We start from the raw sequence: 21,061 nt of genomic DNA, 5'->3' as shown, positions 1-21,061 counted from the left end.
GCTTTTGGCTTCACGCTCTGCTGGGAGAAGAGGAAAAGGGAAGCTGTAAGTAGCAATAACAGGAAGTAAACATTTTCCCGCTGAAGCGTTGAAACGCTGTGGATAACAAACAAGAAATACGTTGGCGCCCTAGCAACAGCACCACCATGTCACAGAAAATTAAATGCCCCGGGTGAGGATCAAACTCACGACCTTAAGATTATGAGACTTACGCGCTGCCTACTGCGCTACCGAGGCACGGGTGCACCGCTTGTCCTGGAAACTGGGTAAACACCTTACCCAATATTAGACGTAGAGACACTGTACTTCCTGGATAACGTGTTCTGTTGCTACACGTGCACTGCCGGCCCAGTTGATTGCGGTGCTGCTGCTGCTGTTGCAACGATAGGCAGCACTCCTTGTCGTTGAAGTTCAGTGCCTCGGAGGCACCCGGACCCAGCAACTTGTGAGGCCAGGCCGACGCTAGTCTGTAGAACATGATGCGAGCGTCCTAGTGGGGACCCGCGAGTGCTGCGTTCTCGGTCCTTCTCAAGGGAAATCCAGCTACACATTCTTGTGGATCGTGCATCTCAAGCGCTCAAGCCACGCGGCAGCATTATCGCGGGAAAAGCAAAATGATGCATCGGCCGGGAATCGAACCCGGGCCGCCCGCGTGGCAGGCGAGCATTCTACCACTGAACCACCGATGCTCGGGCCAGCGGTAACTTGGCGCTGCTTGCCGCGCAGATGTCTCAAGGGAAAGTGGGACTGCCGTCAAGCGCCGTAGCATTCTGTGGAAAAGATGCTGCAGACGCTGAATCCTGCACTGCACTGCTCTGCTTAAAAATGCCGCCAGAACGCGGTCCTCTGCGTACTCTTGCGTTGCCGGCGCCCAACTCTTGCCAAAGGATGCGAAGTGTGCGCGGATACGCTGTCCGAATGCGTCTGGATGTGCTCCCCTAGCCTGCCTCGAAATGCGCCTGCCAGGTACGATCACCTTCGGCCGCTGCCGACTGGCGGGAAGCCGACACAGCGCGGACGCGCGGCGCTCGCTTGTGCGGTGGTGGTGTAATGGTCAGCATAGTTGCCTTCCAAGCAGTTGATCCGGGTTCGATTCCCGGCCACCGCAGCAGGCTTTTAATTTCGCGTATGAGTACTTTTGCCACGCGCTCTTAAATTATTGTTTTTTCGCCCTCTTACTCGCTGCATACCAGCCCTTAGTGTGTCTCGACTTGTCTCGACTTGTCTCGACTTGTCTCGGCTGACGCGAGAGCTGACGCTCTCAAATCGGCCTATATCAAAACGACAAGCACGAGAAACGACTGAGAGAGGTAAGGAGGGACACACAGCACGCCCCCTTCATTTCACGGTGGCGTCTCCCTGACCGAATCGGGCTGTAGCTCCGAAAAGAAAGGAGAAACAAAAATAGGAAGTAAAAGTGCCAATAGCGCCCTGTGTTCCCATGCGCTCACCCGCCCAAGTACTGACAAGGGCCAAAGTTGTTACGCATCGGCAATCGGACATTTTCTTTCATTTTCTCTTTATCGGTTGAGAACCAGTGTATTCAAGATATTATGGCCATTGCCGAGTGAATGCTGTAGCGCTCCCCGACGAGTCGGGTTCGGATCCTCTATCAACTTCCACGCAGGGTGATGATCTTTTGGTCACCACACTCGCCAGCTGAAATCGGCGCCGCCTTTTCGTAGTAGGAAAAGAGTAGTGGCCCGTGGGGGGATCGAACCCACGACCTTCGCGTTATTAGCACGACGCTCTAACCAACTGAGCTAACGGGCCTCGGCAGATGCAGTTGCTCAGCCCTACGCTGGAAACAGGTGGCATGAAGCCGCACACCATTTCTATGGTCGTCGTGTGTCTGCTTCCCTAGTCTATATTCTGCTGACGGTCACGAAACAGTAGCTATATTGCGAGCAGGACGGGAAACGGCCGCTCGGACAGCTCAAACTTGTCACGATTCGTGTGGAAAAAATTCCGTTCCGGTACCGGGAATCGAACCCGGGCCTCCTGGGTGAAAGCCAGGTATCCTAGCCACTAGACCACACCGGATGTGGCCGTTTCGTTCGACCGTTCGTACGGTCGCTTGTCGCATTTCGTGTCGAGTGCCGCGTCGGCGCCCCCCTCTCTTTGCGAGCATCTTTGCACATACTGACTGGCAAGGCGCGCACCTCAAACGTCGCAGAGCAATGCTTTTGGCTTCACGCTCTGCTGGGAGAAGAGGAAAAGGGAAGCTGTAAGTAGCAATAACAGGAAGTAAACATTTTCCCGCTGAAGCGTTGAAACGCTGTGGATAACAAACAAGAAATACGTTGGCGCCCTAGCAACAGCACCACCATGTCACAGAAAATTAAATGCCCCGGGTGAGGATCAAACTCACGACCTTAAGATTATGAGACTTACGCGCTGCCTACTGCGCTACCGAGGCACGGGTGCACCGCTTGTCCTGGAAACTGGGTAAACACCTTACCCAATATTAGACGTAGAGACACTGTACTTCCTGGATAACGTGTTCTGTTGCTACACGTGCACTGCCGGCCCAGTTGATTGCGGTGCTGCTGCTGCTGTTGCAACGATAGGCAGCACTCCTTGTCGTTGAAGTTCAGTGCCTCGGAGGCACCCGGACCCAGCAACTTGTGAGGCCAGGCCGACGCTAGTCTGTAGAACATGATGCGAGCGTCCTAGTGGGGACCCGCGAGTGCTGCGTTCTCGGTCCTTCTCAAGGGAAATCCAGCTACACATTCTTGTGGATCGTGCATCTCAAGCGCTCAAGCCACGCGGCAGCATTATCGCGGGAAAAGCAAAATGATGCATCGGCCGGGAATCGAACCCGGGCCGCCCGCGTGGCAGGCGAGCATTCTACCACTGAACCACCGATGCTCGGGCCAGCGGTAACTTGGCGCTGCTTGCCGCGCAGATGTCTCAAGGGAAAGTGGGACTGCCGTCAAGCGCCGTAGCATTCTGTGGAAAAGATGCTGCAGACGCTGAATCCTGCACTGCACTGCTCTGCTTAAAAATGCCGCCAGAACGCGGTCCTCTGCGTACTCTTGCGTTGCCGGCGCCCAACTCTTGCCAAAGGATGCGAAGTGTGCGCGGATACGCTGTCCGAATGCGTCTGGATGTGCTCCCCTAGCCTGCCTCGAAATGCGCCTGCCAGGTACGATCACCTTCGGCCGCTGCCGACTGGCGGGAAGCCGACACAGCGCGGACGCGCGGCGCTCGCTTGTGCGGTGGTGGTGTAATGGTCAGCATAGTTGCCTTCCAAGCAGTTGATCCGGGTTCGATTCCCGGCCACCGCAGCAGGCTTTTAATTTCGCGTATGAGTACTTTTGCCACGCGCTCTTAAATTATTGTTTTTTCGCCCTCTTACTCGCTGCATACCAGCCCTTAGTGTGTCTCGACTTGTCTCGACTTTGCTCGGCTGACGCGAGAGCTGACGCTCTCAAATCGGCCTATATCAAAACGACAAGCACGAGAAACGACTGAGAGAGGTAAGGAGGGACACACAGCACGCCCCCTTCATTTCACGGTGGCGTCTCCCTGACCGAATCGGGCTGTAGCTCCGAAAAGAAAGGAGAAACAAAAATAGGAAGTAAAAGTGCCAATAGCGCCCTGTGTTCCCATGCGCTCACCCGCCCAAGTACTGACAAGGGCCAAAGTTGTTACGCATCGGCAATCGGACATTTTCTTTCATTTTCTCTTTATCGGTTGAGAACCAGTGTATTCAAGATATTATGGCCATTGCCGAGTGAATGCTGTAGCGCTCCCCGACGAGTCGGGTTCGGATCCTCTATCAACTTCCACGCAGGGTGATGATCTTTTGGTCACCACACTCGCCAGCTGAAATCGGCGCCGCCTTTTCGTAGTAGGAAAAGAGTAGTGGCCCGTGGGGGGATCGAACCCACGACCTTCGCGTTATTAGCACGACGCTCTAACCAACTGAGCTAACGGGCCTCGGCAGATGCAGTTGCTCAGCCCTACGCTGGAAACAGGTGGCATGAAGCCGCACACCATTTCTATGGTCGTCGTGTGTCTGCTTCCCTAGTCTATATTCTGCTGACGGTCACGAAACAGTAGCTATATTGCGAGCAGGACGGGAAACGGCCGCTCGGACAGCTCAAACTTGTCACGATTCGTGTGGAAAAAATTCCGTTCCGGTACCGGGAATCGAACCCGGGCCTCCTGGGTGAAAGCCAGGTATCCTAGCCACTAGACCACACCGGATGTGGCCGTTTCGTTCGACCGTTCGTACGGTCGCTTGTCGCATTTCGTGTCGAGTGCCGCGTCGGCGCCCCCCTCTCTTTGCGAGCATCTTTGCACATACTGACTGGCAAGGCGCGCACCTCAAACGTCGCAGAGCAATGCTTTTGGCTTCACGCTCTGCTGGGAGAAGAGGAAAAGGGAAGCTGTAAGTAGCAATAACAGGAAGTAAACATTTTCCCGCTGAAGCGTTGAAACGCTGTGGATAACAAACAAGAAATACGTTGGCGCCCTAGCAACAGCACCACCATGTCACAGAAAATTAAATGCCCCGGGTGAGGATCGAACTCACGACCTTAAGATTATGAGACTTACGCGCTGCCTACTGCGCTACCGAGGCACGGGTGCACCGCTTGTCCTGGAAACTGGGTAAACACCTTACCCAATATTAGACGTAGAGACACTGTACTTCCTGGATAACGTGTTCTGTTGCTACACGTGCACTGCCGGCCCAGTTGATTGCGGTGCTGCTGCTGCTGTTGCAACGATAGGCAGCACTCCTTGTCGTTGAAGTTCAGTGCCTCGGAGGCACCCGGACCCAGCAACTTGTGAGGCCAGGCCGACGCTAGTCTGTAGAACATGATGCGAGCGTCCTAGTGGGGACCCGCGAGTGCTGCGTTCTCGGTCCTTCTCAAGGGAAATCCAGCTACACATTCTTGTGGATCGTGCATCTCAAGCGCTCAAGCCACGCGGCAGCATTATCGCGGGAAAAGCAAAATGATGCATCGGCCGGGAATCGAACCCGGGCCGCCCGCGTGGCAGGCGAGCATTCTACCACTGAACCACCGATGCTCGGGCCAGCGGTAACTTGGCGCTGCTTGCCGCGCAGATGTCTCAAGGGAAAGTGGGACTGCCGTCAAGCGCCGTAGCATTCTGTGGAAAAGATGCTGCAGACGCTGAATCCTGCACTGCACTGCTCTGCTTAAAAATGCCGCCAGAACGCGGTCCTCTGCGTACTCTTGCGTTGCCGGCGCCCAACTCTTGCCAAAGGATGCGAAGTGTGCGCGGATACGCTGTCCGAATGCGTCTGGATGTGCTCCCCTAGCCTGCCTCGAAATGCGCCTGCCAGGTACGATCACCTTCGGCCGCTGCCGACTGGCGGGAAGCCGACACAGCGCGGACGCGCGGCGCTCGCTTGTGCGGTGGTGGTGTAATGGTCAGCATAGTTGCCTTCCAAGCAGTTGATCCGGGTTCGATTCCCGGCCACCGCAGCAGGCTTTTAATTTCGCGTATGAGTACTTTTGCCACGCGCTCTTAAATTATTGTTTTTTCGCCCTCTTACTCGCTGCATACCAGCCCTTAGTGTGTCTCGACTTGTCTCGACTTTGCTCGGCTGACGCGAGAGCTGACGCTCTCAAATCGGCCTATATCAAAACGACAAGCACGAGAAACGACTGAGAGAGGTAAGGAGGGACACACAGCACGCCCCCTTCATTTCACGGTGGCGTCTCCCTGACCGAATCGGGCTGTAGCTCCGAAAAGAAAGGAGAAACAAAAATAGGAAGTAAAAGTGCCAATAGCGCCCTGTGTTCCCATGCGCTCACCCGCCCAAGTACTGACAAGGGCCAAAGTTGTTACGCATCGGCAATCGGACATTTTCTTTCATTTTCTCTTTATCGGTTGAGAACCAGTGTATTCAAGATATTATGGCCATTGCCGAGTGAATGCTGTAGCGCTCCCCGACGAGTCGGGTTCGGATCCTCTATCAACTTCCACGCAGGGTGATGATCTTTTGGTCACCACACTCGCCAGCTGAAATCGGCGCCGCCTTTTCGTAGTAGGAAAAGAGTAGTGGCCCGTGGGGGGATCGAACCCACGACCTTCGCGTTATTAGCACGACGCTCTAACCAACTGAGCTAACGGGCCTCGGCAGATGCAGTTGCTCAGCCCTACGCTGGAAACAGGTGGCATGAAGCCGCACACCATTTCTATGGTCGTCGTGTGTCTGCTTCCCTAGTCTATATTCTGCTGACGGTCACGAAACAGTAGCTATATTGCGAGCAGGACGGGAAACGGCCGCTCGGACAGCTCAAACTTGTCACGATTCGTGTGGAAAAAATTCCGTTCCGGTACCGGGAATCGAACCCGGGCCTCCTGGGTGAAAGCCAGGTATCCTAGCCACTAGACCACACCGGATGTGGCCGTTTCGTTCGACCGTTCGTACGGTCGCTTGTCGCATTTCGTGTCGAGTGCCGCGTCGGCGCCCCCCTCTCTTTGCGAGCATCTTTGCACATACTGACTGGCAAGGCGCGCACCTCAAACGTCGCAGAGCAATGCTTTTGGCTTCACGCTCTGCTGGGAGAAGAGGAAAAGGGAAGCTGTAAGTAGCAATAACAGGAAGTAAACATTTTCCCGCTGAAGCGTTGAAACGCTGTGGATAACAAACAAGAAATACGTTGGCGCCCTAGCAACAGCACCACCATGTCACAGAAAATTAAATGCCCCGGGTGAGGATCAAACTCACGACCTTAAGATTATGAGACTTACGCGCTGCCTACTGCGCTACCGAGGCACGGGTGCACCGCTTGTCCTGGAAACTGGGTAAACACCTTACCCAATATTAGACGTAGAGACACTGTACTTCCTGGATAACGTGTTCTGTTGCTACACGTGCACTGCCGGCCCAGTTGATTGCGGTGCTGCTGCTGCTGTTGCAACGATAGGCAGCACTCCTTGTCGTTGAAGTTCAGTGCCTCGGAGGCACCCGGACCCAGCAACTTGTGAGGCCAGGCCGACGCTAGTCTGTAGAACATGATGCGAGCGTCCTAGTGGGGACCCGCGAGTGCTGCGTTCTCGGTCCTTCTCAAGGGAAATCCAGCTACACATTCTTGTGGATCGTGCATCTCAAGCGCTCAAGCCACGCGGCAGCATTATCGCGGGAAAAGCAAAATGATGCATCGGCCGGGAATCGAACCCGGGCCGCCCGCGTGGCAGGCGAGCATTCTACCACTGAACCACCGATGCTCGGGCCAGCGGTAACTTGGCGCTGCTTGCCGCGCAGATGTCTCAAGGGAAAGTGGGACTGCCGTCAAGCGCCGTAGCATTCTGTGGAAAAGATGCTGCAGACGCTGAATCCTGCACTGCACTGCTCTGCTTAAAAATGCCGCCAGAACGCGGTCCTCTGCGTACTCTTGCGTTGCCGGCGCCCAACTCTTGCCAAAGGATGCGAAGTGTGCGCGGATACGCTGTCCGAATGCGTCTGGATGTGCTCCCCTAGCCTGCCTCGAAATGCGCCTGCCAGGTACGATCACCTTCGGCCGCTGCCGACTGGCGGGAAGCCGACACAGCGCGGACGCGCGGCGCTCGCTTGTGCGGTGGTGGTGTAATGGTCAGCATAGTTGCCTTCCAAGCAGTTGATCCGGGTTCGATTCCCGGCCACCGCAGCAGGCTTTTAATTTCGCGTATGAGTACTTTTGCCACGCGCTCTTAAATTATTGTTTTTTCGCCCTCTTACTCGCTGCATACCAGCCCTTAGTGTGTCTCGACTTGTCTCGACTTTGCTCGGCTGACGCGAGAGCTGACGCTCTCAAATCGGCCTATATCAAAACGACAAGCACGAGAAACGACTGAGAGAGGTAAGGAGGGACACACAGCACGCCCCCTTCATTTCACGGTGGCGTCTCCCTGACCGAATCGGGCTGTAGCTCCGAAAAGAAAGGAGAAACAAAAATAGGAAGTAAAAGTGCCAATAGCGCCCTGTGTTCCCATGCGCTCACCCGCCCAAGTACTGACAAGGGCCAAAGTTGTTACGCATCGGCAATCGGACATTTTCTTTCATTTTCTCTTTATCGGTTGAGAACCAGTGTATTCAAGATATTATGGCCATTGCCGAGTGAATGCTGTAGCGCTCCCCGACGAGTCGGGTTCGGATCCTCTATCAACTTCCACGCAGGGTGATGATCTTTTGGTCACCACACTCGCCAGCTGAAATCGGCGCCGCCTTTTCGTAGTAGGAAAAGAGTAGTGGCCCGTGGGGGGATCGAACCCACGACCTTCGCGTTATTAGCACGACGCTCTAACCAACTGAGCTAACGGGCCTCGGCAGATGCAGTTGCTCAGCCCTACGCTGGAAACAGGTGGCATGAAGCCGCACACCATTTCTATGGTCGTCGTGTGTCTGCTTCCCTAGTCTATATTCTGCTGACGGTCACGAAACAGTAGCTATATTGCGAGCAGGACGGGAAACGGCCGCTCGGACAGCTCAAACTTGTCACGATTCGTGTGGAAAAAATTCCGTTCCGGTACCGGGAATCGAACCCGGGCCTCCTGGGTGAAAGCCAGGTATCCTAGCCACTAGACCACACCGGATGTGGCCGTTTCGTTCGACCGTTCGTACGGTCGCTTGTCGCATTTCGTGTCGAGTGCCGCGTCGGCGCCCCCCTCTCTTTGCGAGCATCTTTGCACATACTGACTGGCAAGGCGCGCACCTCAAACGTCGCAGAGCAATGCTTTTGGCTTCACGCTCTGCTGGGAGAAGAGGAAAAGGGAAGCTGTAAGTAGCAATAACAGGAAGTAAACATTTTCCCGCTGAAGCGTTGAAACGCTGTGGATAACAAACAAGAAATACGTTGGCGCCCTAGCAACAGCACCACCATGTCACAGAAAATTAAATGCCCCGGGTGAGGATCAAACTCACGACCTTAAGATTATGAGACTTACGCGCTGCCTACTGCGCTACCGAGGCACGGGTGCACCGCTTGTCCTGGAAACTGGGTAAACACCTTACCCAATATTAGACGTAGAGACACTGTACTTCCTGGATAACGTGTTCTGTTGCTACACGTGCACTGCCGGCCCAGTTGATTGCGGTGCTGCTGCTGCTGTTGCAACGATAGGCAGCACTCCTTGTCGTTGAAGTTCAGTGCCTCGGAGGCACCCGGACCCAGCAACTTGTGAGGCCAGGCCGACGCTAGTCTGTAGAACATGATGCGAGCGTCCTAGTGGGGACCCGCGAGTGCTGCGTTCTCGGTCCTTCTCAAGGGAAATCCAGCTACACATTCTTGTGGATCGTGCATCTCAAGCGCTCAAGCCACGCGGCAGCATTATCGCGGGAAAAGCAAAATGATGCATCGGCCGGGAATCGAACCCGGGCCGCCCGCGTGGCAGGCGAGCATTCTACCACTGAACCACCGATGCTCGGGCCAGCGGTAACTTGGCGCTGCTTGCCGCGCAGATGTCTCAAGGGAAAGTGGGACTGCCGTCAAGCGCCGTAGCATTCTGTGGAAAAGATGCTGCAGACGCTGAATCCTGCACTGCACTGCTCTGCTTAAAAATGCCGCCAGAACGCGGTCCTCTGCGTACTCTTGCGTTGCCGGCGCCCAACTCTTGCCAAAGGATGCGAAGTGTGCGCGGATACGCTGTCCGAATGCGTCTGGATGTGCTCCCCTAGCCTGCCTCGAAATGCGCCTGCCAGGTACGATCACCTTCGGCCGCTGCCGACTGGCGGGAAGCCGACACAGCGCGGACGCGCGGCGCTCGCTTGTGCGGTGGTGGTGTAATGGTCAGCATAGTTGCCTTCCAAGCAGTTGATCCGGGTTCGATTCCCGGCCACCGCAGCAGGCTTTTAATTTCGCGTATGAGTACTTTTGCCACGCGCTCTTAAATTATTGTTTTTTCGCCCTCTTACTCGCTGCATACCAGCCCTTAGTGTGTCTCGACTTGTCTCGACTTTGCTCGGCTGACGCGAGAGCTGACGCTCTCAAATCGGCCTATATCAAAACGACAAGCACGAGAAACGACTGAGAGAGGTAAGGAGGGACACACAGCACGCCCCCTTCATTTCACGGTGGCGTCTCCCTGACCGAATCGGGCTGTAGCTCCGAAAAGAAAGGAGAAACAAAAATAGGAAGTAAAAGTGCCAATAGCGCCCTGTGTTCCCATGCGCTCACCCGCCCAAGTACTGACAAGGGCCAAAGTTGTTACGCATCGGCAATCGGACATTTTCTTTCATTTTCTCTTTATCGGTTGAGAACCAGTGTATTCAAGATATTATGGCCATTGCCGAGTGAATGCTGTAGCGCTCCCCGACGAGTCGGGTTCGGATCCTCTATCAACTTCCACGCAGGGTGATGATCTTTTGGTCACCACACTCGCCAGCTGAAATCGGCGCCGCCTTTTCGTAGTAGGAAAAGAGTAGTGGCCCGTGGGGGGATCGAACCCACGACCTTCGCGTTATTAGCACGACGCTCTAACCAACTGAGCTAACGGGCCTCGGCAGATGCAGTTGCTCAGCCCTACGCTGGAAACAGGTGGCATGAAGCCGCACACCATTTCTATGGTCGTCGTGTGTCTGCTTCCCTAGTCTATATTCTGCTGACGGTCACGAAACAGTAGCTATATTGCGAGCAGGACGGGAAACGGCCGCTCGGACAGCTCAAACTTGTCACGATTCGTGTGGAAAAAATTCCGTTCCGGTACCGGGAATCGAACCCGGGCCTCCTGGGTGAAAGCCAGGTATCCTAGCCACTAGACCACACCGGATGTGGCCGTTTCGTTCGACCGTTCGTACGGTCGCTTGTCGCATTTCGTGTCGAGTGCCGCGTCGGCGCCCCCCCTCTCTTTGCGAGCATCTTTGCACATACTGACTGGCAAGGCGCGCACCTCAAACGTCGCAGAGCAATGCTTTTGGCTTCACGCTCTGCTGGGAGAAGAGGAAAAGGGAAGCTGTAAGTAGCAATAACAGGAAGTAAACATTTTCCCGCTGAAGCGTTGAAACGCTGTGGATAACAAACAAGAAATACGTTGGCGCCCTAGCAACAGCACCACCATGTCACAGAAAATTAAATGCCCCGGGTGAGGATCAAACTCACGACCTTAAGATTATGAGACTTACGCGCTGCCTACTGCGCTACCGAGGCACGGGTGCACCGCTTGTCCTGGAAACTGGGTAAACACCTTACCCAATATTAGACGTAGAGACACTGTACTTCCTGGATAACGTGTTCTGTTGCTACACGTGCACTGCCGGCCCAGTTGATTGCGGTGCTGCTGCTGCTGTTGCAACGATAGGCAGCACTCCTTGTCGTTGAAGTTCAGTGCCTCGGAGGCACCCGGACCCAGCAACTTGTGAGGCCAGGCCGACGCTAGTCTGTAGAACATGATGCGAGCGTCCTAGTGGGGACCCGCGAGTGCTGCGTTCTCGGTCCTTCTCAAGGGAAATCCAGCTACACATTCTTGTGGATCGTGCATCTCAAGCGCTCAAGCCACGCGGCAGCATTATCGCGGGAAAAGCAAAATGATGCATCGGCCGGGAATCGAACCCGGGCCGCCCGCGTGGCAGGCGAGCATTCTACCACTGAACCACCGATGCTCGGGCCAGCGGTAACTTGGCGCTGCTTGCCGCGCAGATGTCTCAAGGGAAAGTGGGACTGCCGTCAAGCGCCGTAGCATTCTGTGGAAAAGATGCTGCAGACGCTGAATCCTGCACTGCACTGCTCTGCTTAAAAATGCCGCCAGAACGCGGTCCTCTGCGTACTCTTGCGTTGCCGGCGCCCAACTCTTGCCAAAGGATGCGAAGTGTGCGCGGATACGCTGTCCGAATGCGTCTGGATGTGCTCCCCTAGCCTGCCTCGAAATGCGCCTGCCAGGTACGATCACCTTCGGCCGCTGCCGACTGGCGGGAAGCCGACACAGCGCGGACGCGCGGCGCTCGCTTGTGCGGTGGTGGTGTAATGGTCAGCATAGTTGCCTTCCAAGCAGTTGATCCGGGTTCGATTCCCGGCCACCGCAGCAGGCTTTTAATTTCGCGTATGAGTACTTTTGCCACGCGCTCTTAAATTATTGTTTTTTCGCCCTCTTACTCGCTGCATACCAGCCCTTAGTGTGTCTCGACTTGTCTCGACTTTGCTCGGCTGACGCGAGAGCTGACGCTCTCAAATCGGCCTATATCAAAACGACAAGCACGAGAAACGACTGAGAGAGGTAAGGAGGGACACACAGCACGCCCCCTTCATTTCACGGTGGCGTCTCCCTGACCGAATCGGGCTGTAGCTCCGAAAAGAAAGGAGAAACAAAAATAGGAAGTAAAAGTGCCAATAGCGCCCTGTGTTCCCATGCGCTCACCCGCCCAAGTACTGACAAGGGCCAAAGTTGTTACGCATCGGCAATCGGACATTTTCTTTCATTTTCTCTTTATCGGTTGAGAACCAGTGTATTCAAGATATTATGGCCATTGCCGAGTGAATGCTGTAGCGCTCCCCGACGAGTCGGGTTCGGATCCTCTATCAACTTCCACGCAGGGTGATGATCTTTTGGTCACCACACTCGCCAGCTGAAATCGGCGCCGCCTTTTCGTAGTAGGAAAAGAGTAGTGGCCCGTGGGGGGATCGAACCCACGACCTTCGCGTTATTAGCACGACGCTCTAACCAACTGAGCTAACGGGCCTCGGCAGATGCAGTTGCTCAGCCCTACGCTGGAAACAGGTGGCATGAAGCCGCACACCATTTCTATGGTCGTCGTGTGTCTGCTTCCCTAGTCTATATTCTGCTGACGGTCACGAAACAGTAGCTATATTGCGAGCAGGACGGGAAACGGCCGCTCGGACAGCTCAAACTTGTCACGATTCGTGTGGAAAAAATTCCGTTCCGGTACCGGGAATCGAACCCGGGCCTCCTGGGTGAAAGCCAGGTATCCTAGCCACTAGACCACACCGGATGTGGCCGTTTCGTTCGACCGTTCGTACGGTCGCTTGTCGCATTTCGTGTCGAGTGCCGCGTCGGCGCCCCCCTCTCTTTGCGAGCATCTTTGCACATACTGACTGGCAAGGCGCGCACCTCAAACGTCGCAGAGCAATGCTTTTGGCTTCACGCTCTGCTGGGAGAAGAGGAAAAGGGAAGCTGTAAGTAGCAATAACAGGAAGTAAACATTTTCCCGCTGAAGCGTTGAAACGCTGTGGATAACAAACAAGAAATACGTTGGCGCCCTAGCAACAGCACCACCCATGTCACAGAAAATTAAATGCCCCGGGTGAGGATCGAACTCACGACCTTAAGATTATGAGACTTACGCGCTGCCTACTGCGCTACCGAGGCCACGGGTGCACCGCTTGTCCTGGAAACTGGGTAAACACCTTACCCAATATTAGACGTAGAGACACTGTACTTCCTGGATAACGTGTTCTGTTGCTACACGTGCACTGCCGGCCCAGTTGATTGCGGTGCTGCTGCTGCTGTTGCAACGATAGGCAGCACTCCTTGTCGTTGAAGTTCAGTGCCCTCGGAGGCACCCGGACCCAGCAACTTGTGAGGCCAGGCCGACGCTAGTCTGTAGAACATGATGCGAGCGTCCTAGTGGGGACCCGCGAGTGCTGCGTTCTCGGTCCTTCTCAAGGGAAATCCAGCTACACATTCTTGTGGATCGTGCATCTCAAGCGCTCAAGCCACGCGGCAGCATTATCGCGGGAAAAGCAAAATGATGCATCGGCCGGGAATCGAACCCGGGCCGCCCGCGTGGCAGGCGGAGCATTCTACCACTGAACCACCGATGCTCGGGCCAGCGGTAACTTGGCGCTGCTTGCCGCGCAGATGTCTCAAGGGAAAGTGGGACTGCCGTCAAGCGCCGTAGCATTCTGTGGAAAAGATGCTGCAGACGCTGAATCCTGCACTGCACTGCTCTGCTTAAAAATGCCGCCAGAACGCGGTCCTCTGCGTACTCTTGCGTTGCCGGCGCCCAACTCTTGCCAAAGGATGCGAAGTGTGCGCGGATACGCTGTCCGAATGCGTCTGGATGTGCTCCCCTAGCCTGCCTCGAAATGCGCCTGCCAGGTACGATCACCTTCGGCCGCTGCCGACTGGCGGGAAGCCGACACAGCGCGGACGCGCGGCGCTCGCTTGTGCGGTGGTGGTGTAATGGTCAGCATAGTTGCCTTCCAAGCAGTTGATCCGGGTTCGATTCCCGGCCACCGCAGCAGGCTTTTAATTTCGCGTATGAGTACTTTTGCCACGCGCTCTTAAATTATTGTTTTTTCGCCCTCTTACTCGCTGCATACCAGCCCTTAGTGTGTCTCGACTTGTCTCGACTTTGCTCGGCTGACGCGAGAGCTGACGCTCTCAAATCGGCCTATATCAAAACGACAAGCACGAGAAACGACTGAGAGAGGTAAGGAGGGACACACAGCACGCCCCCTTCATTTCACGGTGGCGTCTCCCTGACCGAATCGGGCTGTAGCTCCGAAAAGAAAGGAGAAACAAAAATAGGAAGTAAAAGTGCCAATAGCGCCCTGTGTTCCCATGCGCTCACCCGCCCAAGTACTGACAAGGGCCAAAGTTGTTACGCATCGGCAATCGGACATTTTCTTTCATTTTCTCTTTATCGGTTGAGAACCAGTGTATTCAAGATATTATGGCCATTGCCGAGTGAATGCTGTAGCGCTCCCCGACGAGTCGGGTTCGGATCCTCTATCAACTTCCACGCAGGGTGATGATCTTTTGGTCACCACACTCGCCAGCTGAAATCGGCGCCCGCCTTTTCGTAGTAGGAAAAGAGTAGTGGCCCGTGGGGGGATCGAACCCACGACCTTCGCGTTATTAGCACGACGCTCTAACCAACTGAGCTAACGGGCCTCGGCAGATGCAGTTGCTCAGCCCTACGCTGGAAACAGGTGGCATGAAGCCGCACACCATTTCTATGGTCGTCGTGTGTCTGCTTCCCTAGTCTATATTCTGCTGACGGTCACGAAACAGTAGCTATATTGCGAGCAGGACGGGAAACGGCCGCTCGGACAGCTCAAACTTGTCACGATTCGTGTGGAAAAAATTCCGTTCCGGTACCGGGAATCGAACCCGGGCCTCCTGGGTGAAAGCCAGGTATCCTAGCCACTAGACCACACCGGATGTGGCCGTTTCGTTCGACCGTTCGTACGGTCGCTTGTCGCATTTCGTGTCGAGTGCCGCGTCGGCGCCCCCCTCTCTTTGCGAGCATCTTTGCACATACTGACTGGCAAGGCGCGCACCTCAAACGTCGCAGAGCAATGCTTTTGGCTTCACGCTCTGCTGGGAGAAGAGGAAAAGGGAAGCTGTAAGTAGCAATAACAGGAAGTAAACATTTTCCCGCTGAAGCGTTGAAACGCTGTGGATAACAAACAAGAAATACGTTGGCGCCCTAGCAACAGCACCACCATGTCACAGAAAATTAAATGCCCCGGGTGAGGATCAAACTCACGACCTTAAGATTATGAGACTTACGCGCTGCCTACTGCGCTACCGAGGCACGGGTGCACCGCTTGTCCTGGAAACTGGGTAAACACCTTACCCAATATTAGACGTAGAGACACTGTACTTCCTGGATAACGTGTTCTGTTGCTACACGTGCACTGCCGGCCCAGTTGATTGCGGTGCTGCTGCTGCTGTTGCAACGATAGGCAGCACTCCTTGTCGTTGAAGTTCAGTGCCTCGGAGGCACCCGGACCAGCAACTTGTGAGGCCAGGCCGGACGCTAGTCTGTAGAACATGATGCGAGCGTCCTAGTGGGGACCCGCGAGTGCTGCGTTCTCGGTCCTTCTCAAGGGAAATCCAGCTACACATTCTTGTGGATCGTGCATCTCAAGCGCTCAAGCCACGCGGCAGCATTATCGCGGGAAAAGCAAAATGATGCATCGGCCGGGAATCGAACCCGGGCCGCCCGCGTGGCAGGCGAGCATTCTACCACTGAACCACCGATGCTCGGGCCAGCGGTAACTTGGCGCTGCTTGCCGCGCAGATGTCTCAAGGGAAAGTGGGACTGCCGTCAAGCGCCGTAGCATTCTGTGGAAAAGATGCTGCAGACGCTGAATCCTGCACTGCACTGCTCTGCTTAAAAATGCCGCCAGAACGCGGTCCTCTGCGTACTCTTGCGTTGCCGGCGCCCAACTCTTGCCAAAGGATGCGAAGTGTGCGCGGATACGCTGTCCGAATGCGTCTGGATGTGCTCCCCTAGCCTGCCTCGAAATGCGCCTGCCAGGTACGATCACCTTCGGCCGCTGCCGACTGGCGGGAAGCCGACACAGCGCGGACGCGCGGCGCTCGCTTGTGCGGTGGTGGTGTAATGGTCAGCATAGTTGCCTTCCAAGCAGTTGATCCGGGTTCGATTCCCGGCCACCGCAGCAGGCTTTTAATTTCGCGTATGAGTACTTTTGCCACGCGCTCTTAAATTATTGTTTTTTCGCCCTCTTACTCGCTGCATACCAGCCCTTAGTGTGTCTCGACTTGTCTCGACTTTGCTCGGCTGACGCGAGAGCTGACGCTCTCAAATCGGCCTATATCAAAACGACAAGCACGAGAAACGACTGAGAGAGGTAAGGAGGGACACACAGCACGCCCCCTTCATTTCACGGTGGCGTCTCCCTGACCGAATCGGGCTGTAGCTCCGAAAAGAAAGGAGAAACAAAAATAGGAAGTAAAGTGCCAATAGCGCCCTGTGTTCCCATGCGCTCCACCCGCCCAAGTACTGACAAGGGCCAAAGTTGTTACGCATCGGCAATCGGACATTTTCTTTCATTTTCTCTTTATCGGTTGAGAACCAGTGTATTCAAGATATTATGGCCATTGCCGAGTGAATGCTGTAGCGCTCCCCGACGAGTCGGGTTCGGATCCTCTATCAACTTCCACGCAGGGGTGATGATCTTTTGGTCACCACACTCGCCAGCTGAAATCGGCGCCGCCTTTTCGTAGTAGGAAAAGAGTAGTGGCCCGTGGGGGGATCGAACCCACGACCTTCGCGTTATTAGCACGACGCTCTAACCAACTGAGCTAACGGGCCTCGGCAGATGCAGTTGCTCAGCCCTACGCTGGAAACAGGTGGCATGAAGCCGCACACCATTTCTATGGTCGTCGTGTGTCTGCTTCCCTAGTCTATATTCTGCTGACGGTCACGAAACAGTAGCTATATTGCGAGCAGGACGGGAAACGGCCGCTCGGACAGCTCAAACTTGTCACGATTCGTGTGGAAAAAAATCCGTTCCGGTACCGGGAATCGAACCCGGGCCTCCTGGGTGAAAGCCAGGTATCCTAGCCACTAGACCACACCGGATGTGGCCGTTTCGTTCGACCGTTCGTACGGTCGCTTGTCGCATTTCGTGTCGAGTGCCGCGTCGGCGCCCCCCTCTCTTTGCGAGCATCTTTGCACATACTGACTGGCAAGGCGCGCACCTCAAACGTCGCAGAGCAATGCTTTTGGCTTCACGCTCTGCTGGGAGAAGAGGAAAAGGGAAGCTGTAAGTAGCAATAACAGGAAGTAAACATTTTCCCGCTGAAGCGTTGAAACGCTGTGGATAACAAACAAGAAATACGTTGGCGCCCTAGCAACAGCACCACCATGTCACAGAAAATTAAATGCCCCGGGTGAGGATCAAACTCACGACCTTAAGATTATGAGACTTACGCGCTGCCTACTGCGCTACCGAGGCACGGGTGCACCGCTTGTCCTGGAAACTGGGTAAACACCTTACCCAATATTAGACGTAGAGACACTGTACTTCCTGGATAACGTGTTCTGTTGCTACACGTGCACTGCCGGCCCAGTTGATTGCGGTGCTGCTGCTGCTGTTGCAACGATAGGCAGCACTCCTTGTCGTTGAAGTTCAGTGCCTCGGAGGCACCCGGACCCAGCAACTTGTGAGGCCAGGCCGACGCTAGTCTGTAGAACATGATGCGAGCGTCCTAGTGGGGACCCGCGAGTGCTGCGTTCTCGGTCCTTCTCAAGGGAAATCCAGCTACACATTCTTGTGGATCGTGCATCTCAAGCGCTCAAGCCACGCGGCAGCATTATCGCGGGAAAAGCAAAATGATGCATCGGCCCGGGAATCGAACCCGGGCCGCCCGCGTGGCAGGCGAGCATTCTACCACTGAACCACCGATGCTCGGGCAGCGGTAACTTGGCGCTGCTTGCCGCGCAGATGTCTCAAGGGAAAGTGGGACTGCCGTCAAGCGCCGTAGCATTCTGTGGAAAAGATGCTGCAGACGCTGAATCCTGCACTGCACTGCTCTGCTTAAAAATGCCGCCAGAACGCGGTCCTCTGCGTACTCTTGCGTTGCCGGCGCCCAACTCTTGCCAAAGGATGCGAAGTGTGCGCGGATACGCTGTCCCGAATGCGTCTGGATGTGCTCCCCTAGCCTGCCTCGAAATGCGCCTGCCAGGTACGATCACCTTCGGCCGCTGCCGACTGGCGGGAAGCCGACACAGCGCGGACGCGCGGCGCTCGCTTGTGCGGTGGTGGTGTAATGGTCAGCATAGTTGCCTTCCAAGCAGTTGATCCGGGTTCGATTCCCGGCCACCGCAGCAGGCTTTAATTTCGCGTATGAGTACTTTTGCCACGCGCTCTTAAATTATTGTTTTTTCGCCCTCTTACTCGCTGCATACCAGCCCTTAGTGTGTCTCGACTTGTCTCGACTTTGCTCGGCTGACGCGAGAGCTGACGCTCTCAAATCGGCCTATATCAAAACGACAAGCACGAGAAACGACTGAGAGAGGTAAGGAGGGACACACAGCACGCCCCCTTCATTTCACGGTGGCGTCTCCCTGACCGAATCGGGCTGTAGCTCCGAAAAGAAAGGAGAAACAAAAATAGGAAGTAAAAGTGCCAATAGCGCCCTGTGTTCCCATGCGCTCACCCGCCAAGTACTGACAAGGGCCAAAGTTGTTACGCATCGGCAATCGGACATTTTCTTTCATTTTCTCTTTATCGGTTGAGAACCAGTGTATTCAAGATATTATGGCCATTGCCGAGTGAATGCTGTAGCGCTCCCCGACGAGTCGGGTTCGGATCCTCTATCAACTTCCACGCAGGGTGATGATCTTTTGGTCACCACACTCGCCAGCTGAAATCGGCGCCGCCTTTTCGTAGTAGGAAAAGAGTAGTGGCCCGTGGGGGGGATCGAACCCACGACCTTCGCGTTATTAGCACGACGCTCTAACCAACTGAGCTAACGGGCCTCGGCAGATGCAGTTGCTCAGCCCTACGCTGGAAAACAGGTGGCATGAAGCCGCACACCATTTCTATGGTCGTCGTGTGTCTGCTTCCCTAGTCTATATCTGCTGACGGTCACGAAACAGTAGCTATATTGCGAGCAGGACGGGAAACGGCCGCTCGGGACAGCTCAAACTTGTCACGATTCGTGTGGAAAAAATTTCCGTTCCGGTACCGGGAATCGAACCCGGGCCTCCTGGGTGAAAGCCAGGTATCCTAGCCACTAGACCACACCGGATGTGGCCGTTTCGTTCGACCGTTCGTACGGTCGCTTGTCGCATTTCGTGTCGAGTGCCGCGTCGGCGCCCCCCTCTCTTTGCGAGCATCTTTGCACATACTGACTGGCAAGGCGCGCACCTCAAACGTCGCAGAGCAATGCTTTTGGCTTCACGCTCTGCTGGGAGAAGAGGAAAAGGGAAGCTGTAAGTAGCAATAACAGGAAGTAAACATTTTCCCGCTGAAGCGTTGAAACGCTGTGGATAACAAACAAGAAATACGTTGGCGCCCTAGCAACAGCACCACCATGTCACAGAAAAATTAAATGCCCCGGGTGAGGATCAACTCACGACCTTAAGATTATGAGACTTACGCGCTGCCTACTGCGCTACCGAGGCACGGGGTGCACCGCTTGTCCTGGAAACTGGGTAAACACCTTACCCAATATTAGACGTAGAGACACTGTACTTCCTGGATAACGTGTTCTGTTGCTACACGTGCACTGCCGGCCCAGTTGATTGCGGTGCTGCTGCTGCTGTTGCAACGATAGGCAGCACTCCTTGTCGTTGAAGTTCAGTGCCTCGGAGGCACCCGGACCCAGCAACTTGTGAGGCCAGGCCGACGCTAGTCTGTAGAACATGATGCGAGCGTCCTAGTGGGGACCCGCGAGTGCTGCGTTCTCGGTCCTTCTCAAGGAAATCCAGCTACACATTCTTGTGGATCGTGCATCTCAAGCGCTCAAGCCACGCGGCAGCATTATCGCGGGGAAAAGCAAAATGATGCATCGGCCGGGAATCGAACCCGGCCGCCCGCGTGGCAGGCGAGCATTCTACCACTGAACCACCGATGCTCGGGCCAGCGGTAACTTGGCGCTGCTTGCCGCGCAGATGTCTCAAGGGAAAGTGGGACTGCCGTCAAGCGCCGTAGCATTCTGTGGAAAGATGCTGCAGACGCTGAATCCTGCACTGCACTGCTCTGCTTAAAAATGCCGCCAGAACGCGGTCCTCTGCGTACTCTTGCGTTGCCGGCGCCCAACTCTTGCCAAAGGATGCGAAGTGTGCGCGGATACGCTGTCCGAATGCGTCTGGATGTGCTCCCCTAGCCTGCCTCGAAATGCGCCTGCCAGGTACGATCACCTTCGGCCGCTGCCGACATGGCGGGAAGCCGACACAGCGCGGACGCGCGGCGCTCGCTTGTGCGGTGGTGGTGTAATGGTCAGCATAGTTTGCCTTCCAAGCAGTTGATCCGGGTTCGATTCCCGGCCACCGCAGCAGGCTTTTAATTTCGCGTATGAGTACTTTTGCCACGCGCTCTTAAATTATTGTTTTTTTCGCCCTCTTACTCGCTGCATACCAGCCCTTAGTGTGTCTCGACTTGTCTCGACTTTGCTCGGCTGACGCGAGAGCTGACGCTCTCAAATCGGCCTATATCAAAACGACAAGCACGAGAAACGACTGAGAGAGGTAAGGAGGGGACACACAGCACGCCCCCTTCATTTCACGGTGGCGTCCTCCCTGACCGAATCGGGCTGTAGCTCCGAAAAGAAAGGAGAAACAAAAATAGGAAGTAAAAGTGCCAATAGCGCCCTGTGTTCCCATGCGCTCACCCCCGCCCAAGTACTGACAAGGGCCAAAGTTGTTACGCATCGGCAATCG

At 55.2% G+C, this 21,061-nt stretch overlaps 47 non-coding genes across 47 annotated transcripts; 10 read left to right on the top strand and 37 right to left on the bottom strand.

Moving 5' to 3' along the window:
- Positions 1–164: 164 nt before the first annotated feature.
- Trnam-cau lies at positions 165–237 on the bottom strand. Its single transcript has one exon. It is a non-coding gene; the product is annotated as a tRNA-Met (tRNA).
- A 381-nt stretch (positions 238–618) lies between these two features.
- On the bottom strand, positions 619–689 carry Trnag-gcc. Its single transcript has one exon. It is a non-coding gene; the product is annotated as a tRNA-Gly (tRNA).
- Positions 690–1,036: 347 nt separating this feature from the next.
- Positions 1,037–1,108, top strand: Trnag-ucc. The gene has a single exon. It is a non-coding gene; the product is annotated as a tRNA-Gly (tRNA).
- A 591-nt stretch (positions 1,109–1,699) lies between these two features.
- On the bottom strand, positions 1,700–1,773 carry Trnai-aau. The gene has a single exon. It is a non-coding gene; the product is annotated as a tRNA-Ile (tRNA).
- A 198-nt stretch (positions 1,774–1,971) lies between these two features.
- Positions 1,972–2,043, bottom strand: Trnae-uuc. Its single transcript has one exon. It is a non-coding gene; the product is annotated as a tRNA-Glu (tRNA).
- Positions 2,044–2,346: 303 nt separating this feature from the next.
- Trnam-cau lies at positions 2,347–2,419 on the bottom strand. The gene has a single exon. It is a non-coding gene; the product is annotated as a tRNA-Met (tRNA).
- Positions 2,420–2,800: 381 nt separating this feature from the next.
- Positions 2,801–2,871, bottom strand: Trnag-gcc. The gene has a single exon. It is a non-coding gene; the product is annotated as a tRNA-Gly (tRNA).
- Positions 2,872–3,218: 347 nt separating this feature from the next.
- Positions 3,219–3,290, top strand: Trnag-ucc. Its single transcript has one exon. It is a non-coding gene; the product is annotated as a tRNA-Gly (tRNA).
- A 581-nt stretch (positions 3,291–3,871) lies between these two features.
- Positions 3,872–3,945, bottom strand: Trnai-aau. The gene has a single exon. It is a non-coding gene; the product is annotated as a tRNA-Ile (tRNA).
- Positions 3,946–4,143: 198 nt separating this feature from the next.
- Positions 4,144–4,215, bottom strand: Trnae-uuc. The gene has a single exon. It is a non-coding gene; the product is annotated as a tRNA-Glu (tRNA).
- A 303-nt stretch (positions 4,216–4,518) lies between these two features.
- Trnam-cau lies at positions 4,519–4,591 on the bottom strand. Its single transcript has one exon. It is a non-coding gene; the product is annotated as a tRNA-Met (tRNA).
- Positions 4,592–4,972: 381 nt separating this feature from the next.
- Positions 4,973–5,043, bottom strand: Trnag-gcc. The gene has a single exon. It is a non-coding gene; the product is annotated as a tRNA-Gly (tRNA).
- Positions 5,044–5,390: 347 nt separating this feature from the next.
- Trnag-ucc lies at positions 5,391–5,462 on the top strand. Its single transcript has one exon. It is a non-coding gene; the product is annotated as a tRNA-Gly (tRNA).
- Positions 5,463–6,043: 581 nt separating this feature from the next.
- Trnai-aau lies at positions 6,044–6,117 on the bottom strand. Its single transcript has one exon. It is a non-coding gene; the product is annotated as a tRNA-Ile (tRNA).
- A 198-nt stretch (positions 6,118–6,315) lies between these two features.
- Trnae-uuc lies at positions 6,316–6,387 on the bottom strand. Its single transcript has one exon. It is a non-coding gene; the product is annotated as a tRNA-Glu (tRNA).
- A 303-nt stretch (positions 6,388–6,690) lies between these two features.
- Positions 6,691–6,763, bottom strand: Trnam-cau. The gene has a single exon. It is a non-coding gene; the product is annotated as a tRNA-Met (tRNA).
- A 381-nt stretch (positions 6,764–7,144) lies between these two features.
- Positions 7,145–7,215, bottom strand: Trnag-gcc. Its single transcript has one exon. It is a non-coding gene; the product is annotated as a tRNA-Gly (tRNA).
- A 347-nt stretch (positions 7,216–7,562) lies between these two features.
- On the top strand, positions 7,563–7,634 carry Trnag-ucc. Its single transcript has one exon. It is a non-coding gene; the product is annotated as a tRNA-Gly (tRNA).
- Positions 7,635–8,215: 581 nt separating this feature from the next.
- Trnai-aau lies at positions 8,216–8,289 on the bottom strand. The gene has a single exon. It is a non-coding gene; the product is annotated as a tRNA-Ile (tRNA).
- A 198-nt stretch (positions 8,290–8,487) lies between these two features.
- Positions 8,488–8,559, bottom strand: Trnae-uuc. Its single transcript has one exon. It is a non-coding gene; the product is annotated as a tRNA-Glu (tRNA).
- Positions 8,560–8,862: 303 nt separating this feature from the next.
- On the bottom strand, positions 8,863–8,935 carry Trnam-cau. Its single transcript has one exon. It is a non-coding gene; the product is annotated as a tRNA-Met (tRNA).
- Positions 8,936–9,316: 381 nt separating this feature from the next.
- Positions 9,317–9,387, bottom strand: Trnag-gcc. The gene has a single exon. It is a non-coding gene; the product is annotated as a tRNA-Gly (tRNA).
- Positions 9,388–9,734: 347 nt separating this feature from the next.
- Positions 9,735–9,806, top strand: Trnag-ucc. Its single transcript has one exon. It is a non-coding gene; the product is annotated as a tRNA-Gly (tRNA).
- Positions 9,807–10,387: 581 nt separating this feature from the next.
- Positions 10,388–10,461, bottom strand: Trnai-aau. Its single transcript has one exon. It is a non-coding gene; the product is annotated as a tRNA-Ile (tRNA).
- A 198-nt stretch (positions 10,462–10,659) lies between these two features.
- Positions 10,660–10,731, bottom strand: Trnae-uuc. The gene has a single exon. It is a non-coding gene; the product is annotated as a tRNA-Glu (tRNA).
- Positions 10,732–11,035: 304 nt separating this feature from the next.
- On the bottom strand, positions 11,036–11,108 carry Trnam-cau. Its single transcript has one exon. It is a non-coding gene; the product is annotated as a tRNA-Met (tRNA).
- A 381-nt stretch (positions 11,109–11,489) lies between these two features.
- Trnag-gcc lies at positions 11,490–11,560 on the bottom strand. Its single transcript has one exon. It is a non-coding gene; the product is annotated as a tRNA-Gly (tRNA).
- Positions 11,561–11,907: 347 nt separating this feature from the next.
- Trnag-ucc lies at positions 11,908–11,979 on the top strand. Its single transcript has one exon. It is a non-coding gene; the product is annotated as a tRNA-Gly (tRNA).
- A 581-nt stretch (positions 11,980–12,560) lies between these two features.
- Positions 12,561–12,634, bottom strand: Trnai-aau. The gene has a single exon. It is a non-coding gene; the product is annotated as a tRNA-Ile (tRNA).
- A 198-nt stretch (positions 12,635–12,832) lies between these two features.
- Positions 12,833–12,904, bottom strand: Trnae-uuc. Its single transcript has one exon. It is a non-coding gene; the product is annotated as a tRNA-Glu (tRNA).
- A 304-nt stretch (positions 12,905–13,208) lies between these two features.
- On the bottom strand, positions 13,209–13,281 carry Trnam-cau. The gene has a single exon. It is a non-coding gene; the product is annotated as a tRNA-Met (tRNA).
- Positions 13,282–13,664: 383 nt separating this feature from the next.
- Trnag-gcc lies at positions 13,665–13,736 on the bottom strand. Its single transcript has one exon. It is a non-coding gene; the product is annotated as a tRNA-Gly (tRNA).
- A 347-nt stretch (positions 13,737–14,083) lies between these two features.
- On the top strand, positions 14,084–14,155 carry Trnag-ucc. The gene has a single exon. It is a non-coding gene; the product is annotated as a tRNA-Gly (tRNA).
- A 582-nt stretch (positions 14,156–14,737) lies between these two features.
- On the bottom strand, positions 14,738–14,811 carry Trnai-aau. Its single transcript has one exon. It is a non-coding gene; the product is annotated as a tRNA-Ile (tRNA).
- A 198-nt stretch (positions 14,812–15,009) lies between these two features.
- On the bottom strand, positions 15,010–15,081 carry Trnae-uuc. Its single transcript has one exon. It is a non-coding gene; the product is annotated as a tRNA-Glu (tRNA).
- A 303-nt stretch (positions 15,082–15,384) lies between these two features.
- On the bottom strand, positions 15,385–15,457 carry Trnam-cau. Its single transcript has one exon. It is a non-coding gene; the product is annotated as a tRNA-Met (tRNA).
- A 381-nt stretch (positions 15,458–15,838) lies between these two features.
- On the bottom strand, positions 15,839–15,909 carry Trnag-gcc. Its single transcript has one exon. It is a non-coding gene; the product is annotated as a tRNA-Gly (tRNA).
- Positions 15,910–16,256: 347 nt separating this feature from the next.
- On the top strand, positions 16,257–16,328 carry Trnag-ucc. The gene has a single exon. It is a non-coding gene; the product is annotated as a tRNA-Gly (tRNA).
- A 582-nt stretch (positions 16,329–16,910) lies between these two features.
- Trnai-aau lies at positions 16,911–16,984 on the bottom strand. Its single transcript has one exon. It is a non-coding gene; the product is annotated as a tRNA-Ile (tRNA).
- A 198-nt stretch (positions 16,985–17,182) lies between these two features.
- On the bottom strand, positions 17,183–17,254 carry Trnae-uuc. The gene has a single exon. It is a non-coding gene; the product is annotated as a tRNA-Glu (tRNA).
- Positions 17,255–17,557: 303 nt separating this feature from the next.
- On the bottom strand, positions 17,558–17,630 carry Trnam-cau. The gene has a single exon. It is a non-coding gene; the product is annotated as a tRNA-Met (tRNA).
- Positions 17,631–18,011: 381 nt separating this feature from the next.
- Positions 18,012–18,083, bottom strand: Trnag-gcc. The gene has a single exon. It is a non-coding gene; the product is annotated as a tRNA-Gly (tRNA).
- Positions 18,084–18,430: 347 nt separating this feature from the next.
- Trnag-ucc lies at positions 18,431–18,502 on the top strand. The gene has a single exon. It is a non-coding gene; the product is annotated as a tRNA-Gly (tRNA).
- Positions 18,503–19,081: 579 nt separating this feature from the next.
- Trnai-aau lies at positions 19,082–19,156 on the bottom strand. The gene has a single exon. It is a non-coding gene; the product is annotated as a tRNA-Ile (tRNA).
- A 200-nt stretch (positions 19,157–19,356) lies between these two features.
- Positions 19,357–19,428, bottom strand: Trnae-uuc. Its single transcript has one exon. It is a non-coding gene; the product is annotated as a tRNA-Glu (tRNA).
- A 758-nt stretch (positions 19,429–20,186) lies between these two features.
- On the bottom strand, positions 20,187–20,256 carry Trnag-gcc. The gene has a single exon. It is a non-coding gene; the product is annotated as a tRNA-Gly (tRNA).
- A 347-nt stretch (positions 20,257–20,603) lies between these two features.
- Positions 20,604–20,676, top strand: Trnag-ucc. The gene has a single exon. It is a non-coding gene; the product is annotated as a tRNA-Gly (tRNA).
- Positions 20,677–21,061: the final 385 nt, after the last annotated feature.

This window comes from Schistocerca piceifrons, unplaced genomic scaffold, assembly GCF_021461385.2.
Source record: "Schistocerca piceifrons isolate TAMUIC-IGC-003096 unplaced genomic scaffold, iqSchPice1.1 HiC_scaffold_458, whole genome shotgun sequence".
In the NCBI taxonomy this organism is placed as follows: domain Eukaryota; kingdom Metazoa; phylum Arthropoda; class Insecta; order Orthoptera; family Acrididae; genus Schistocerca; species Schistocerca piceifrons.
Note: the sequence above shows the minus strand (reverse complement) of the source record. Positions and strands in the feature narration are given on the sequence as shown.